Here is a 16,891-nt window from a genome sequence, read left to right as displayed (position 1 = left end):
GGTAATTGACAAGGATGAGTCTTACTCGAATGTCGTTGTTAAGTTATGTTATCAAACCATAGGTTGAGAAACTTATTTATTGCAACACAACGATCTCCTGTAAGTGGCGACAGTTGATGGAAGTGGAAGAATGGAGAGTGAGATAACGTGCAAAAACAGTTCCACTTTGTGCGAAAGACTTGGATGATTGACCATCCACTATTCCATTTACTTCTTAACTGTCAACACCAATTACTCACATTTCTCATCGTGGATGTGCCTCACATCACACGTACTGTATGCCGCCATACCAAAACCCTATTGATATTCCCCATGTGACATGAACTGATATCTCATGTGAAAGTCTGCTTTGCAGATGTCCGATCAAGTTTTGACGTAAGACTATGAGTCTTAATCAATGAACTGAATAGTTCATGGTTCAAGTTTATGATGGATGAAGCATGAAGTGCTTGCTGGAACAGCAACATGCTCCATGGACCATGAACGTTGAATTAGGTCACTGATGACCATGGAATATCATTATGCTAGGTGAAGCATTAATGATAGTTAAATGACTTGGATTGATGAGCATGGGTTGATGACATTGCTAGATCAATCATAAACCATTATGTTGGTACGTTGAGCACTTGACGAGAAGTTGATTACTGACCAAATAAAAGATTAATAAAATATTGGTAGTTGATCGAATACTAAATTATTGATTGCTGGATCAATATAAAAATTATTGGTGTTTGAACCTGTTCAAAATTATGCTAGACAGAGCATTAGGGTCAAAACCCTAATTTTGATCAATTGATGATCAACTGAGAAACGACCAATGGATGAGAGAAAGACCGACTACATGAGGTGATGGACCGACCATGTAGTGTGTAGATGCTCAACTGAGCATTCACCAAAGTCCTTTACAGAGATTTTGGTGAATGGATGATTAATTGTTTTTTATCATTATCAAAATAGTGCTCGACTGAGAAATAGGTAGTAAAACCTAATCATGGAGAGAGGAGGGACCGACCAAAGGGGTGTGGAACCATCCCTTAGGGGTCGTGGGACCATCTAATGGTGAATGGATGATCTTCCCATTTGAAGAAAAGAGAATTTGAGTTTAACTGAAACTCTTAATCTTGGTTGAAAGAACAACTATTAAAAACATAAAATTTATTAGATAAGAGTACTATTACAAGAAACTAGTTGGAAGCCAAATATGCTAAGCTCCAACAGCGTACTACTACATTAAAAACATTATAATAGTTATAAACGTGTAATTATGTTAAGAATATCTAGGGGAAATCCCGTTTATTACTGGGATGCCCTTGTGTCTAGTCCTATAAATAGAGACTCTAATGTTAGTCTATTGTTCTAATAAGATTTTGTCTCCTTCTTCGTCTCTACTTTGTGTCTTTTCTTCTCTATTTTCTAGTTTCACAACAATAATAATATTATTTTAATATTTTTATGGTAGAGAGACATATTGGTTGCGAAACCACTTGCTTTGCTAACCACATGGTGCATGGAGCAATATTTGAAAAGATATGGAAATAGAGAATTTTGATAGAAAGAGGAAGTCCTTGAAAGAGGAACCATAATAATAATAAAACAATATAAAAAATAAGGAAAATAAGCGAGGGGCGGCAAAAATGGTGTAGACAAGCCGGACGAGCGTGTGGGACCCACCCATGGTTTTCCTATTTTTATTATTTTATTAATATTTTCTCTATCTTCTTTTTCTTTCTTTGATCAAACTTCCATATCATTTTTCTTTCATGTTTTTTGATGCTCCTTTGAGCATTATTACTAAAGACACCCGTGCCTTTTACTCTGGGCTTACTCGGGGGTGCCCCACATGGTCGAAAGGTAAATATTCATCACTGCTCCATGGAATTCAGTTTAGAAAAACCATGGATCTTGAGTCAGTGAACATTAGTGTATTTTTTATAGAAATTCAACTGATAAATACTGCAATTAAAATTAATTAGTCGCTCTAGCATACAATATGTCTAGGAGCATTTAATTTATTCAGATATGATGTGATCAACATCATATTTATTCTAAATATTAATATGGTCCAGACACCAGAGATGAATTTCTAATTCAAGATCGCCGACATATATTATTATTCATAAGACTACAGGACTGCAATTTGTTAGAGCACTGCTCGGTCGAACTCGCAAAGGTTGTTATCTCAAGCTTGTTTGTCAAGTTTAGTTGCCAAAACTTTAAGTGTTGATTTCTAGTCTACTTATAACTAAGTCTCGGATTAGGATAGTAAGTGTAGTTGAGCTTTAGACTCCACGGATTTCATCGAATGAAGACGAAGAACTACTCAAGGGAACTTGTGGAACTTCATCAACAAAAGGTATGTGGAGACTTGAAATCATCTATTACTCAGAATTCTATCTACTTTATCTCCTATTTGAGACAAAAAGTCGTATTACTATATAGACTTCAATTATACACATTTAATATTTCGAGCTGAGTTTATCTCGCTTATCTATTTCTCGAAATATGTGTTGGTAAGATTTCGTTTTAACCAAGTTCATCTTTTATTCTTGACGAAAGTCAAAAGATGATCATGTGAAGATCGCCTTGTAACATCTTACATGATTTGTGTGAGACAGTCATTTGATGCAGACTCGGAATGTTTCGTATTGATCATTCGATCACTTGAAAATTGCTTTGAAGCTAATAATTTGTGTGAGAGAGCTATTGTCGTCTTCCAAGAATGTTTCAATGATTGAAATGAGGGTTTAGAACATGTAACCATGATTGGATATAAACATAATGTGTATTCACATTTGTGTAAAGTCCAAAACCGAGAACCATGGTATGCGTACCCGTACGCGTACTGGTTGGTTGTTGGAATTCAGGAAACTAAGTATGCATACCCGTACGCGTACTGGCGGAAGTTCAAGTTCCATGAATTTCTGCTGGAGTTTGGAAGTATGGTATGCATACCCGTACACGTACTGACGTAACCAAACTCATCCGGCTACTTAGGCATACGTACCCGTTTGCATACTTAAGTAGGTTATGTTCTAAAATCGGTTTGTTCATGAACTAATACATTTATATAATAAGGAATGCAATCTTTTGCTAACCGTGGCTATAATGTTCATGAAATGATTCGAGTGAATCAATATCGATTTTGCTTCAATTGTATCTTGTAAATATACTTCTATGAGAATATAAACAATTTAACAACTCTCTAATTAGTTTTATTTGAGTCATTTGAACTAGTTATAATAAGGATGAATAAGGTTGATATGATAGTGCTCATATGGATAACCATTGGTTAACTATTGTTTAACCAACTAAGTGTACACGTTTAGGTACAGTTACCTTTATCTAAATGATGATACATTTTATTTGTGTATAACAAGCTAAGTTCGATCTAACGGTTGAAAGATATTAGCTTGAATCCAATCAGGTTTTCATCTGACGGTAAATACTGAATGCTTTGTTACCAAGGTAACATTGATTACAAACCCTGATTTGAAGCTTATATAAAGGAGAACTCTAGCAATTGGGAAACCTAATCCCTATACCTCCTGTTTGATGCTAGTTGCGACTAAAGTCGATTCTCCTTTAACCTTAGGTTTTTCTAAAATCATGTAGGTTAGACTTGAAGACTTCATTGGGATTGTGAAGCCAGACCCAATTATTTTCTTTGTAGTTGCGTGTTATGAACTTTTTGTTTTTTTATTGAGATTGAGTACTATCTTCTTCGTCTTATCGTTTGTGATTCCACAATATCTTGTTTCGTTAATCGATTAAGATTATTGTGAGGTGACTGATAATACTAGGATGTTATTCGGGAATATAAGTCTGGTTTATCAATTGGTTCCTGTTCACCTTGATTTATCAAAAGACGGAACAAAACTCATAAGTATATCTGTGGGAGATAGATTTATCTATTCAATAGACTTTTCTGTGTGATACATGTTTGTTTATCGAGTCTTCGACTTTGGGTCGTAGCAAATCTTAGTTGTGGGTGAGATCAGCTAAAGGAATCAAGTGCGCAGAATCCGGCATGGTTCAAGAGGCGTAAGGAACGCAACTGTACCTTGATCAGTGTGAGATTGGTTAGGGCTCAGCTACATTCCATTCTGAAGTTAACTTGGAGTAGGCTAGTGTCTGTAACGACTTAATACATTGTGGTGTTCAAATCTGGACTAGGTCCCGGGGTTTTTCTGCATTTTCGGTTTCCTCGTTAACAAAATTTCTGGTGTATGTGTTATTTCTTTTCCGCATTATATTTGTTTATATAATTGAAATATCACAGGTTGTGCGTAAGTTCAATCAATTTTGAATCCAACCTTTGGTTGTTGATTAAATATATTGATACTTGGATATTGGTTTTTGATACCGTCCAAGTTATTTCTTATATTCAATCGGGCTGGCAAATTCCTATTTGTTTGATTGCAGATTGAATTAAGAATTTGAGATACAACTCTTGGATATATTTCCACTGATTAAGTCTGACTGTCTAGTTGATTCTCTTGGAATTATATTGGAGTTTTTCCATACAGATTGCTAAGCGAAATATTGGGTGTGGTTGTTAGACCCCCACTTTTTCACAATTCACTTCTCTTGCGGAAGGTGAAGACAGGAATTTCTTATGATTTCGCTACTGATCAGAGATGCATAGTTTATAATATGATTTTACGAATATAACCCTCGTTAAAAATCTACCATCAACATTAAGTCCCCTGCTTAGTGTGAGACAGTCATATTCCGCAGTATGCATATAGATGGTGATTTTTAAACTGACATAAGCGAAATGAATGAATATGCTTAGTTGTCAGATATTACCAGGAATTATGGTCCAATAATGCTTTAATCATGTCGAATATTCGTTGAAGGAGTAATAGTCAGATGCATGAGTACTTGCATAATGACTGGGCATGGTATGAATAGCATAAGTTGATGAGGCTTCGCTGATTTTTGAGGTAGAAGATGAATTGTCCTTTTAAGCTTGTTTTAAATCTTGTTAGAGCATTGCTCGGTCGAACTCGCATGAGTTGCTATCTCAAGCATGTTTTTCAATGTTAGTGATCAAAACTATAAGTCTTGATTTCTAGTCTACTATAGCTAAGGTCTCAGACTAGGATAGAAAGTGTATTTATCTCAAGAACTCCATGGAAATCATCATACAAGACGAAGAACTACTCAAGGAACTGGTGGATCTTCATCGACTAAAAGGTATGTGGATACTTGAACTTATCTATCACTCAAAAGTCTATTTATCTCCTATCTTGAGACAAAAGTCGTTTTTCTAGCCGAGTTTATCTCGTCTATCTATTTCTCGAAATATGTGTTGGTAAGCTTTCGCTTTAGCCAAGTTCATATTTACCTAGTGATGAAAGTCATGTTATGTTTCAATCACTTTGAAAATTGCTCTGACGAAAAATGGTTTGTGAATAACAACTATATAACGTCCTCTGAGAATGTTTCAATGATTGAAATGAGAGTTTAGATTATATAACCATTGGAGGATATAAGCATTGTTGTGGAAAAACATATATGTATAAGTCCTTATTCCTTGAACCGAAGTTTGCGAACTTTGTTGATCAAGTGAACCGGAGTAGTGCGTGAGCTAAGTCCGCGAACTCAGTCCGCGAATGCGAACCCAGTCCGCGAACTGGCGAAGTTCTCAAACCCGAGAATTTTTGCTGGAGTTTGTAAACTCCATCCGAGAACTTAAGTCCACGAACCCAGTCCACGAACTTGAGTAGGTTATATCTAAAAACGATGCTTGTGAACTTATTCATATTAACTAAGGAATGCAATTGCAAACCTGGCTATATAGTTCATGAACCGATTCAAGTGAATCAAATCGTTTTTGCTTCAATTGTGTCTTGTGTAGTACATAATATTTCCTTGCAATTGAACAACTCTCTAACTAGTTTATTTGAGTCATTTGAAATAGTTATGGTGAAGAAGAATATGGATGATATGAAAGTGATCATATGGCTAAGCATTTGGTTAACTATTGTTGAATCAACTAATGTACAAGTTTGGGTACGGTTACACAAGCCAAAAAACGTGCATTCCATTTGTGTATAACAAGCTATGTTTTCGAGCTAATGATTAATAAATATTATCTTGAATCTAATCAGGTTTTCATCTGACGGTGAATATTGAATGCTTTGTTACTAAGCTAACATTGATTGCAAACCCTGATTTGAAAGACTATATAAGGGAGAACTCTAGCAACTGGGAAACCTAATCCCCACACATTCTGTGTGATACTAGTTGTGCTAAGCTAGAGTCGATTCTCCTTTAACCTTTGGTTTCTTCTTCTAAACTAGGTTAACGACTTAAAGACTTCATTGGGATTGTGAATCCAGACCGATACTACTTTTCTTGTAGTTGTGTGATCTGATCTTGTTGTTTCTATCGTACAAGTACAATTGTAATAATTGGCTTGAGATTTCTATCTCCGATAGGAAAGATAAAAAGTAATCACAAACATCTTCGTCTCATCATTTTTGATTCCACAATATCTTTTTTAGCTGCGTTGATTAAGACTATTGTGAGGTGATTGATAATACTAGGATGTTCTTCGCGAATATAATACTGGTTTATCAATTAGTTTATGTTCACCTTGATTTATCAAAAGACAGAACAAAACTCGTAGGTACATTCGTGGGAGACGGATTTATCTATTATCATAGACTTTTCTGTGTGATACAGATTTGTTTATTAAAGTCTTCGACTTTGGTCGTAGCAACTCTTAGTTGTGGGTGAGATCATCTAAGGGAATCAAGTACGTCGTATCATGCTGGGATCAGAGACGTAGGAGCATAACTGTACCTTGGATCAGTGTGAGATTGGTTGGGGTTCAATTACAGTCCAGACCGAAGTTAGTTTGGAGTAGGCTAGTGTCGGTAGCGGCTTAATACAGTGTGTGTTCAATCTGGACTAGGTCCCGGGGTTTTTCTGCATTTGCGGTTTCCTCGATAATAAAATTTCTGGCGTCTGTGTTATTTCTTTTCTGCATTATATTTGTTTATATAATTGAAATAATATAGGTTGTGCGTTGTTCAATCAATTAGAATATCCGACCTTTTGGTTGTTGATTTAAATTGATTGACACTTGGATATTGGTCTTTGGTACCATCCAAGTTTATCTCTCTTGTATTTAAATTGAGACTCGCAGTTTGCTTGAGTAAGATTTAAATCAAGAGATAGAGATAAAAACTTTTTGATATACTTTTTGTCTAGATTGAGTCTGACTGTCTAGTTGATTCTCTAGAAAGTATATTGGAGTTTGTCCATACAGATTGCTAAGAGAAATATTGGGTGTGGTTGTTAGACCCCCGCTTTTTCAATTGGTATCAAAGCAGGAAAACACGTTTAAGACCTTACAAGTCTGTGTTTGTAGCGATATGACTCTATGGAAAGAGGTGCTGTCTCTATTAACGTACCACCAGTCTTCGATGGCTCAAACTACCCATGGTGGAAAGTTGTTATGTGTGCGTTTCTTCAAGCACGTGATTTTTAAACCTGGGCACGTGTCGTTAAAGGCTATAATCCTCCGGTAAATACTGAAGGCGATGTATCTCTACCTAAGATTGTTGGTAGTTACAGTCCTGAATAATCTCTTGCTGCAATGAAAAACTCTGACGGATTGAATGCTATCAGACATGACATTACCCCAAATATTCAGCACTATGTGTCTACTTGCACTAAGTCTAAAGATGCCTGGGATATCTTAGAAACTGTATTTGAATACAATAGATACGTTTCTAGGAAGCATGCCATCGATGGAGGAAATAACCTCAACCCCCTCTCCAAAAATGCTTCTTCTGTAAAGGTAAACATTCTTGATCAAATTTCTGCTCAAACCATTGCCTTCAATGCTCTTTCCGACACAAGTAAAACCTCTAACTTGACTTGGGCTGATGAATGTTACTCAAATAGTGAATAGTTCGATAAACCATTATTAACAGAAAGGATCAATGAATTTGTAAAAAGAAGCATTAGATTTGATAAACATCCACTGTTAGCTTTTGCTGCTAATGATTCTAAGAAAGAAAAATCCCTATGTGTCAACGTTTTGAACACGTCTGATGGATGTGATGAACCCTCAGCTCATGCAGCAGAAACATCCACATACTCACAATCTGATTCAGAAGTTGAGTCTGACACAGAGATTTTTGAATTCTTGAATGAAGAGGTTCTTCAATAAAATATTGAATTAAAAGCTTCCTTGAAGAGACCAGAATCATTAATCCAGGTGAAAGATATTGAGATAGACTGTCTTAATGATAAACTCACCAGAACCATTGCTCTGAAGGAAAAAGAGACTAATACTCTCAAGGATGATCTACAAAGATTATCAGGAAGCTCTGACAAAATCTCAGCAATGTTATTTGGTCAGAAATCCTTTGGAAATACAAATGGTTTAAGATTTAAAAGTAATACTGCAGACATTGTCAACCCAATTTTTTCTACTTGTCATGAAAAAATAAAGGTTGGCAGTTGTGATAAACAGAAGGCACTTCAACAAGACAAAGGATCCTTGATTTGTTCGTTTTGTGGAAACGCAAATCATGTTCAAAGCACGTGTTAGAGATTCAAGAGGAACAACAAAAGAATTTCCATACTGCAAAGGAACATGCAAAAGATGAATCTGGATAATCAACATGGCTCTCAGAAAACCAGTGCTTCCAGAATCAGAAGAGGTAGGAAATCTGTTTATACAACAAACCTTGGAAAACCACTATGTGGTAAACAAGGGGAGCGTTTGGCTCACAACGTCTCTATCTAATACCAGAGACGTTCACATCCTCATCTTTAACTTGAGAAAATGGGGTTTTGCGTCTTTGTGGCTCAAGTATTGTATTTATTTTTGTTAAGAAAATATTATCCTAACAATATAGATAATGGATCATTAAACTACAGAAGACTTGTTATTCTAGGGTTTATACGTTCATAAGTCTATTTATAAAATTGTTTGTAGACCTCCTCTTTCCCTAAAAAGGTACAATTTCATGGCTCTAGTAACTAGAAGCACCACAAGCAGGGATGCAGTCGAAGCAGCAAACGTGTATCTGTGCAAAGGAATCTATTCCTCAAAAGTGAAGAAAGTGAAGGCTACAAATAGTGGAGAAGGTTCTTCCTCTAATTGGTTCTTGTATTTCTATCAGCTTGATGATAACTTCAGGGACTTGGTGAAAGAATTCATCAACAAAAGAAACAATTTAAAATTTAAAATTATTTTTTCTTTAGAAAAGTTAATTCACTATGAAAGAATGTTGTCTCTAACAACAAACACCGTGCGTGAACTAAAAAGAGAGCTTAGTGAGTTGACTGATATTTCTGAAGATTTAGAGGAATTGAACGATCCCATAATCAATGGGTTTTTCAATAATGAGAAGGAATTCTTAATAGATGCTCTGAGAAAGATCTACAACGACTAGTAAGTCTTCGAATGAGAATTTTATTTTCTTGTTTTACTTAGAAGAATAACTAGAGTTTGGAATATCCATTATTGTGATTACACATAGCTATGTCCAATGTTTTCATCTTCATGTTTTTAGATTTATTGGTTTAAATTCTAAATTTGTTTGGTAGATGATTTTTGCAGTATTAATCTCCATGGTTTCATATATTGAAATATTGTTATGGGATATGTTTATTTACGTCCGTGAACTTGATTGTCCCATACTTTGTCAAAAGTAAAGCCGTTCGTGAGTTGATGAAAGAATGAATTGACTTTGAAGCCTATTATGTCAATTTTTGATGGAAGATAGGTTAAAATCTTTTGTGTTCAAGGATTATGTCTATTAGATGTCATTGTGCAAATGGTGGTGGAAAACAGAATGAATCCTTGATTATTCCACGGTATTAGGTCGATCTCCGATCCACAATTTGTGTACATACTGTGTTGTTCCATAAGGTGTCTTATGTTGAGCTCTATCGACTGAGTAATTGTTTTGGCATAGTTGTTGTTCCATGAGATACTTTGTGTCGAGCATGACCAATTAAATTAATTACTTTTGTGATTAGTTTGATTGTGTATTTCTATTAGATTAATTATGATTTTTCTTGTGATTAATCTAATTGAGTGTTTTTAAGTCTACATAAGTTTACTTGTGTTGAGCATTTCCGATTAAATTAATCATGGGTTCTCTTATGATTAATTTAATATTTTGGATTCAAATTCATACTTGTATGTGATTTGTTATGTCCAAAGAAATCCTTCTTTTCTTTTTAAAATTAAGGTCGCTCTTGTTGTTCTTTCGGGAATGACATTTTATGGGGGAGAGTTCTTAATTGAACTTGTGCTTAATTGCCAAATCTTTGTGGGGAGTGCAGTTGTGGAATATTATAGGGGTTATCTTGTATCTTCAAACTCCTTGATGAATGCATTTAGCTTCGTCTTTATGATTGCATCTAAATAAGATGATATATGCTTTATTTTGGTCATGAAATCTCTCTTTTGGAAATTTCATTAGGATCCCGTTCTTGTACCTTTGCCAATTTTATTGAAAAAAGGGGGAGAATTAATATGTGGTTCACACTACAAATACATATGGTTTTCGGATCATTATGTAAGGGGGAGTGGTTTCCATGTGAGATGGAGTATTGACTAAGGGGGAGTAACATATCACCATTGTATTGTTGTTAAAGTTGTGATACAATTGAACTTTGACGTTGTGTAATGATACTATGACATTGTATAACAATAATTGAGAACTCTTGTTTTCTCGTTGTTATAGCTACGAATTTTCAACAACGATGATGTTAAACTTACAACCTTTGGGGTCATTGGAGTACTTGGAAGTGACGAAAATTTCAAGTAATGTTGAAGATTAGGCATGTGGAATAGGAGCTACAAAAGTTTATTTATATATTTTTTGTATTCCATATGTATTGATAGTTTTGTCACTAAAATTGACAAAGGGGGAGATTGTTAGAGCATTTCTCGGTCGAACTCGCATGCGTTGCTATCTCAAGCATGTTTGTCAATGTTAGTGATCAAAACTATAAGTCTTTATTTCTAGTCTACTATAGCTTAGGTCTATGACTAGGATATAAAGTGTAGTTGAGCTCAAGAACTCCATGGAAATCATCATACAAGACGAAGGACTACTCAAGGAACTGGTGGATCTTCATCGACTAAAAGGTATGTGGAGACTTGAACTTATCTATCACTCAAAAGTCTATTTATCTCATATCTTGAGGCAAAAGTCGTTTTGCTATATAGACTTAGATTATACACATTTGGTATTTAGATCTGAGTTTATCTCGCCTATCTATTTCTCGAAATATGTGTTGGTAAAGCTTTCGATTTAGCCAAGTTCATCTTTACCTAGTGACGAAAGTCATGTTATGTTTCAATCACTTTGAAAATTGCTCTGACGAAAAATGGTTTGTGAATAACAACTATATAACGTTCTATGAGAATGTTTCAATGATTGAAATGAGAGTTTAGACTATATAACCATTTGGAGGATATAAGCATTGTTGTGGAAACACATATATGTATAAGTCCTTATTGCTTTAACCGAAGTTTGCAAACTTTGTTGATCAAGTGAACCAGAGAAGTGCTTGAGCTAAGTCCGCGAACTGGCGAAGTTCTCTAACCCGAGAATTTCTGCTGGAGTTTGTGAACTCCATCCGAGAACTTAAGTCCGCGAACCCAGTCCGCGAACTTGAGTAGGTTATGTATAAAAATGATGTTTAGTGAACTTATCTTTATAAACTATGGAATGCAGTTGCAAACTGTGGCAATAGAGTTGATGAACCGATTCATGCGAATCAAATCGTTTTTGCTTCAATTGTGTCTTGTGTAGTACATAAGATTTCCTTGCAATTGAACAACTCTCTAACTAGTTCATTTGAGTCATTTGAACTAGTTATGGCGAAGAAGAATATGGTTGATATGAAAGTGATCATATGTCTAACCATTTGGTTAACTATTGTTGAACCAACTAATGTACAAGTTTGGGTACGGTTACACAAGCCCAGGAACGTGCATTTCATTTGTGTATAACAAGCTATGTTTTCGATCTAACGGTTGATAAATATTAGCTTGAATCTAATCAGGTTTTCATCTAACGGTGAATATTGAATGTTTTGTTACTAAGCTAACATTGATTGCAAACTCTAATTTAAAAGACTATATAAGGGAGAACTCTATCAACTGGGAAACCTAATCCCCACACATTCTGTGTGATACTAGTTGTGCTAAGCTAGAGTCGATTCTCCTTTAACCTTTGGTTTCTTCTTCTAAACCAGGTTAACGACTTAAAGACTTCATTGGGATTGTAAAGCCAGACCGATACTACTTTATCGTAGTTGTGTGATCTGATCTTGTTGTTTCTATCGTACGAGTACAATTGTAATAATTGGCTTGAGATTTCTATCTCCGATAGGCAAGATAAAAAGTAATCACAAACATCTTCGTCTCATCGTTTGTGATTCCACAATATATTTTTTCGCTACGTCGATTAAGACTATTTTGAGGTGATTGATAATACTATGATGTTCTTCGGGAATATAAGTCTGGTTTATCAATTGGTTCTTGTTCACCTTGATTTATCAAAAGAATAAACAAAACTCGTAGGTGTATTCGTGGGAGACGGATTTATTTGTTACCATAGACTTTTCTGTGTCATACAGATTTGTTTATTAAAGTCTTCGACTATGGGTCGTAGCAACTCTTAGTTGTGGGTGAGATCAGCCAAGGGAATCAAGTACGTAATATCCTGCTGGGATCAGAGACATAGGAGCATAATTGTACCTTGGATCAGTGTGAGATTGGTTGGGGTTCAACTACAGTCCAGACCGAAGTTAGTTTGGAGTAGGCTAGTGTCTGTAGCGGCTTAATACAGTGTATGTTCAATCTGGACTAGGTCCCGAGGTTTTTATGCATTTGTGGTTTCCTCGTTAACAAAATTCTGGTGTCTGTGTTATTTCTTTTCCGCATTATATTTTGTTATATAATTGAAATATCACAGGTTGTGCATTGTTCAATCAATTAGAATATCCGACCTTTTGGTTGTTGATTTAAATTGATTGACACTTGGATATTGGTCTTTGGTAACATCCAAGTTATCTCTCTAGTATTTGATAAAGATCGCAGATTTTTATTTGCTTGAGTATATATCAAATCGAGAGATTAAGATATAAACTCTTTGATATACTTTTTATCTCGATTGAGTCTGACTGTCTAGTTGATTCTCTAGAAAGTATATTGTTTGTCCATACAGATTGCTAAGAGAAATATTGGGTGTGGTTGTTAGACTCCAGCTTTTTCAAATCTTAACAAAGAAAAAATATAGGTTTAATTCAAAAGGAGGAAGGTCACACAACCATCTTTCTCCAAATAACCTTGAAGGGCATGTTATTGATGCAAAACTGTCTCCCTAAGAAATGGTCAAAGTAATACAATAAAGGAAAATACGCATTGCACCAATTGACATGGTTGGAATATTAAAAGCGGATAACTCGGAAAAGCGTTCCCCTTTATCCATTATTTACAAAACCTTGAAAAGCAAGGAATGTCAAGATAAAAAGGATATGCAACAATTTATGGTTTTGACAATGAATTACGATTATATATGTGTTTTAAAGTCAATTAAGGCCGGGTAGAGACGTAACATATCTTTTTATTGCGCATCTGAAGTATGTCATTTGGATTAAGGATTCCTCAAGTTCTTATAATGTATTGTACTTACAAGACTAAAAAGTATGAAATACCACTGTTAAATGTTATTGGGCATACATGAATAAAATCACCGTTTAGTGTGATACTTTTATATATTTATTTTAATTTTGGGATGAGGAACCAAGTTATGCTTTGGCGTTACAATAAGTAGGATGAGGAACCAAGTTATATTTTGGCGTTACAACAAGTAAGGTCAACCTTCCAAGTTGATGATATTCCTACGGTTATAGTGAACGATAATGAAGTAGCCTTGATGAATGCAAGGTATGAGAAGTTTATAGGATCCTAGAGCATGGTATGAGAAGCTAATGTATATTGTTCTTCTTTCCTTAGGTTTTCAAACTGTAATAGTTGATTCATCATTGTTTGTTCAAAAGCAAGGTTTCATACTTATTATCATTCTTGTGTATGTTGATGATATTATCGTTACTGGTAATTTCAAGTCATATTATGCTGAGATTATATTTCTTCTTAGTGGGCACTTTCAAATCAAAGACTTAGGGACTACTTTCTTGGACTTGAAGTTAAAAGAAATGATAATGAGTTATTTTTTTCTCAAACTAAATATGATCTGGATTTTACAGAAAGTTCTAGTATGCAATAAGTGCAGGGCAGTATCTCACATTTAGGCCGTTGTTATATTATTGGCACTTTGCTTGCTGATCCTGCACCATTTAGATGATTGTTAATATTTTGCAGTATCTCACATGAACAAGGCATAGATAAGATATAAAGTGAACTAAGTCTACTAGCACATGAATAAACCAACTTTTTAACAGCTTGTTACAACCAAGAAAATATTAAGATATGCAAAAGGTATCATTGACTTTGGTACATTTATTCTAAAGGACTTATGGTTGTTCATGGATTTGATAACGCAAATAGGGCAAGGGATCCCGACTCTATGGGGATTATACATACTTTTTGGCTCTACTCCTATCTCTTGTTCTAGTAAAAGGAAAAGCACCATGTAACATTCCTCAACTGAAGATGAGTATAGAAGTCTGGCACATTCTGTAGCTGAATTAATATGGGTTTGCTAATTACTTAAGAATTTGCAAATCTTCATTCCAATAGATTTTACGCTCCTATGTGACAATATGGGTGCAATCTCATACTCCTCTAACCCTGTTTTCATAATCATACATATGTAACATGCATATAGTTGTTTATTTTCATGTTGTTGGAAAGATTGTGCAGTCTAAAGCATTACAGTTCTCTTATATTTTCACTCTTGATTAGGCAAAGACCATTTTCACAAAAGCAATATCAGCACTCATATTTGGCTATCTTCATCACAAGTTGAAGTTGTTTCCTTCTTCCAACTTCAACTTGATAAGGACTAATAACACATACTCTGGTTACACCTGATTGTGTGTTTCTCACTTATTTTGCTTGGTTGTATTATATTTTCATGTATTTCTTTAATTGGTTACATCTGTCTCATATATATTGGTCATTTCTCTTTGTACATTAGTGTGTAATAAATAGTAAACTTTATTCTCCTGTAATAATCATTTCTCTTAAATAATACAACTAACTTATACTTTTCTATTTCTTTATTATCAGTTTATGTCGAACATCCCTTGTGCTTTTTTCTTTCCTTTTTTTTCAAGGGTCTATCATCCGATTTGTATTTATTTTCAGTAAAGCTAATGCCATATAATTAATAGTAGACTGGATCTAATTATGATATATTGTTAGAGCATTGCTCGGTCGAACTCACAAGTGTTGTTATCTCAAGCTTGTTGTCAAATTTAGTTGTCAAAACTATATCTTGATTTCTAATCTACAATTAATTAAGTCTCGGATTAGGATAGAAGATGTAGTTGAGAAACGGACATCACGACAATCATCATTGTGTTCTACCTTTTAAAGGAGAAGATCACTCGAAGCTTTTGGAGAACTTCTTCAACAAAAGGTAAGTGAAGACTGAACCACCTATATCTCAAGTTATATTCATCTTGATATCTATGAGACGACGCCTTGTAACTAACTAGACTATCTTAAGCATATCAAGAATTTCGAGTCAAGTTTATCTTGTAATTAGTCCTCGAAGTATATGACTAAGCTTAATGAACATTTGTTCATACTTGATGAATTTCGGTTAAGGACAATTTTATTGTTTGTAATATAAATAGTGATTCAAGATTATCATTCCAAAATAGCTTGGAACAGTGATATGTGTCATTGATGTTATTTGGGAATGTTTGGAATCGATTTAGAGAAATATAAAACTACTATGAATTTGGATACAAGAGTGTATATATCAGTCTTACAAACTTAGAGAACTGTTATAGGTCTGAACCCGTTATACATGTACTCAGTACATGTATCAGAGTAGTTATATGTCGACAGTAGCTTTTTGAAACGCATATCAGTATGCAGAACTTAAAAATTCTGTGAACCCATGAACCCAGATCAGTACGCATACTCGTATGCACATTGGAAAACAACTGTTGGTCCCGAAACCAGTCTGGTATCCATACTGATACGCATAACATAGAAATTCTATGAACTCCGGAACCCGGTTATGTTTTAATGGTATACATACCAGTACACATACCTAGAAAAGTTATGTGAACTCCGGAACCCGGTTATGTCTTAAGGTATACATACCGGTACACGTACCATGACATAATTATTCACGAACAGGTTAAGTATATGTACCTAGTACACCTACTTACCATGTCTATTAAATTCATATGCACATAAATTATTTCTTGGAGATAATTAGCATTTGAATAATCTCTAAAAACATTATAGACATATTTGATCACATGATTGTGACTCGAGTTAAGTATTAAGTGTAATATGAAAATGCTCAAGATTATAGTTCAATTGGCTAGTTTCGACTAACCATTCATGAGCGTGGTCTTTGTACACGGTTCGGTTACGATTCATCCTAACCAAAGTGTATATCTTGTTATGTTAATCAGATTCAAAGATTCATCTAACGACGGATATTGTTTGCTTGGTTCCAAATATATCTTAGCTTAAACCTAAAGCAACCTATGCTTTGAACAAATGGGAACCTCAAACAACTTGGATCTTTGAATCCCGATACTACTTCTTTGTGTGTCCTAGTTGTAAAATTAGAGTCGTCCTCTTCCTAAAACCCTTCTAGGTTTTAGCGACTAAAAATTCTTCATAGGTATTCGTGAGGCCAGGTCTAGTTATCTTTTATCTTGATAAATCGAGTATCATTAT

The sequence above is a fragment of the Papaver somniferum genome, unplaced genomic scaffold (genome assembly GCF_003573695.1).
Source record: "Papaver somniferum cultivar HN1 unplaced genomic scaffold, ASM357369v1 unplaced-scaffold_93, whole genome shotgun sequence".
Lineage (NCBI taxonomy): Eukaryota > Viridiplantae > Streptophyta > Magnoliopsida > Ranunculales > Papaveraceae > Papaver > Papaver somniferum.
The sequence above is the reverse complement of the archived record's forward strand: the minus strand, read 5'-3'. Positions refer to the sequence as shown.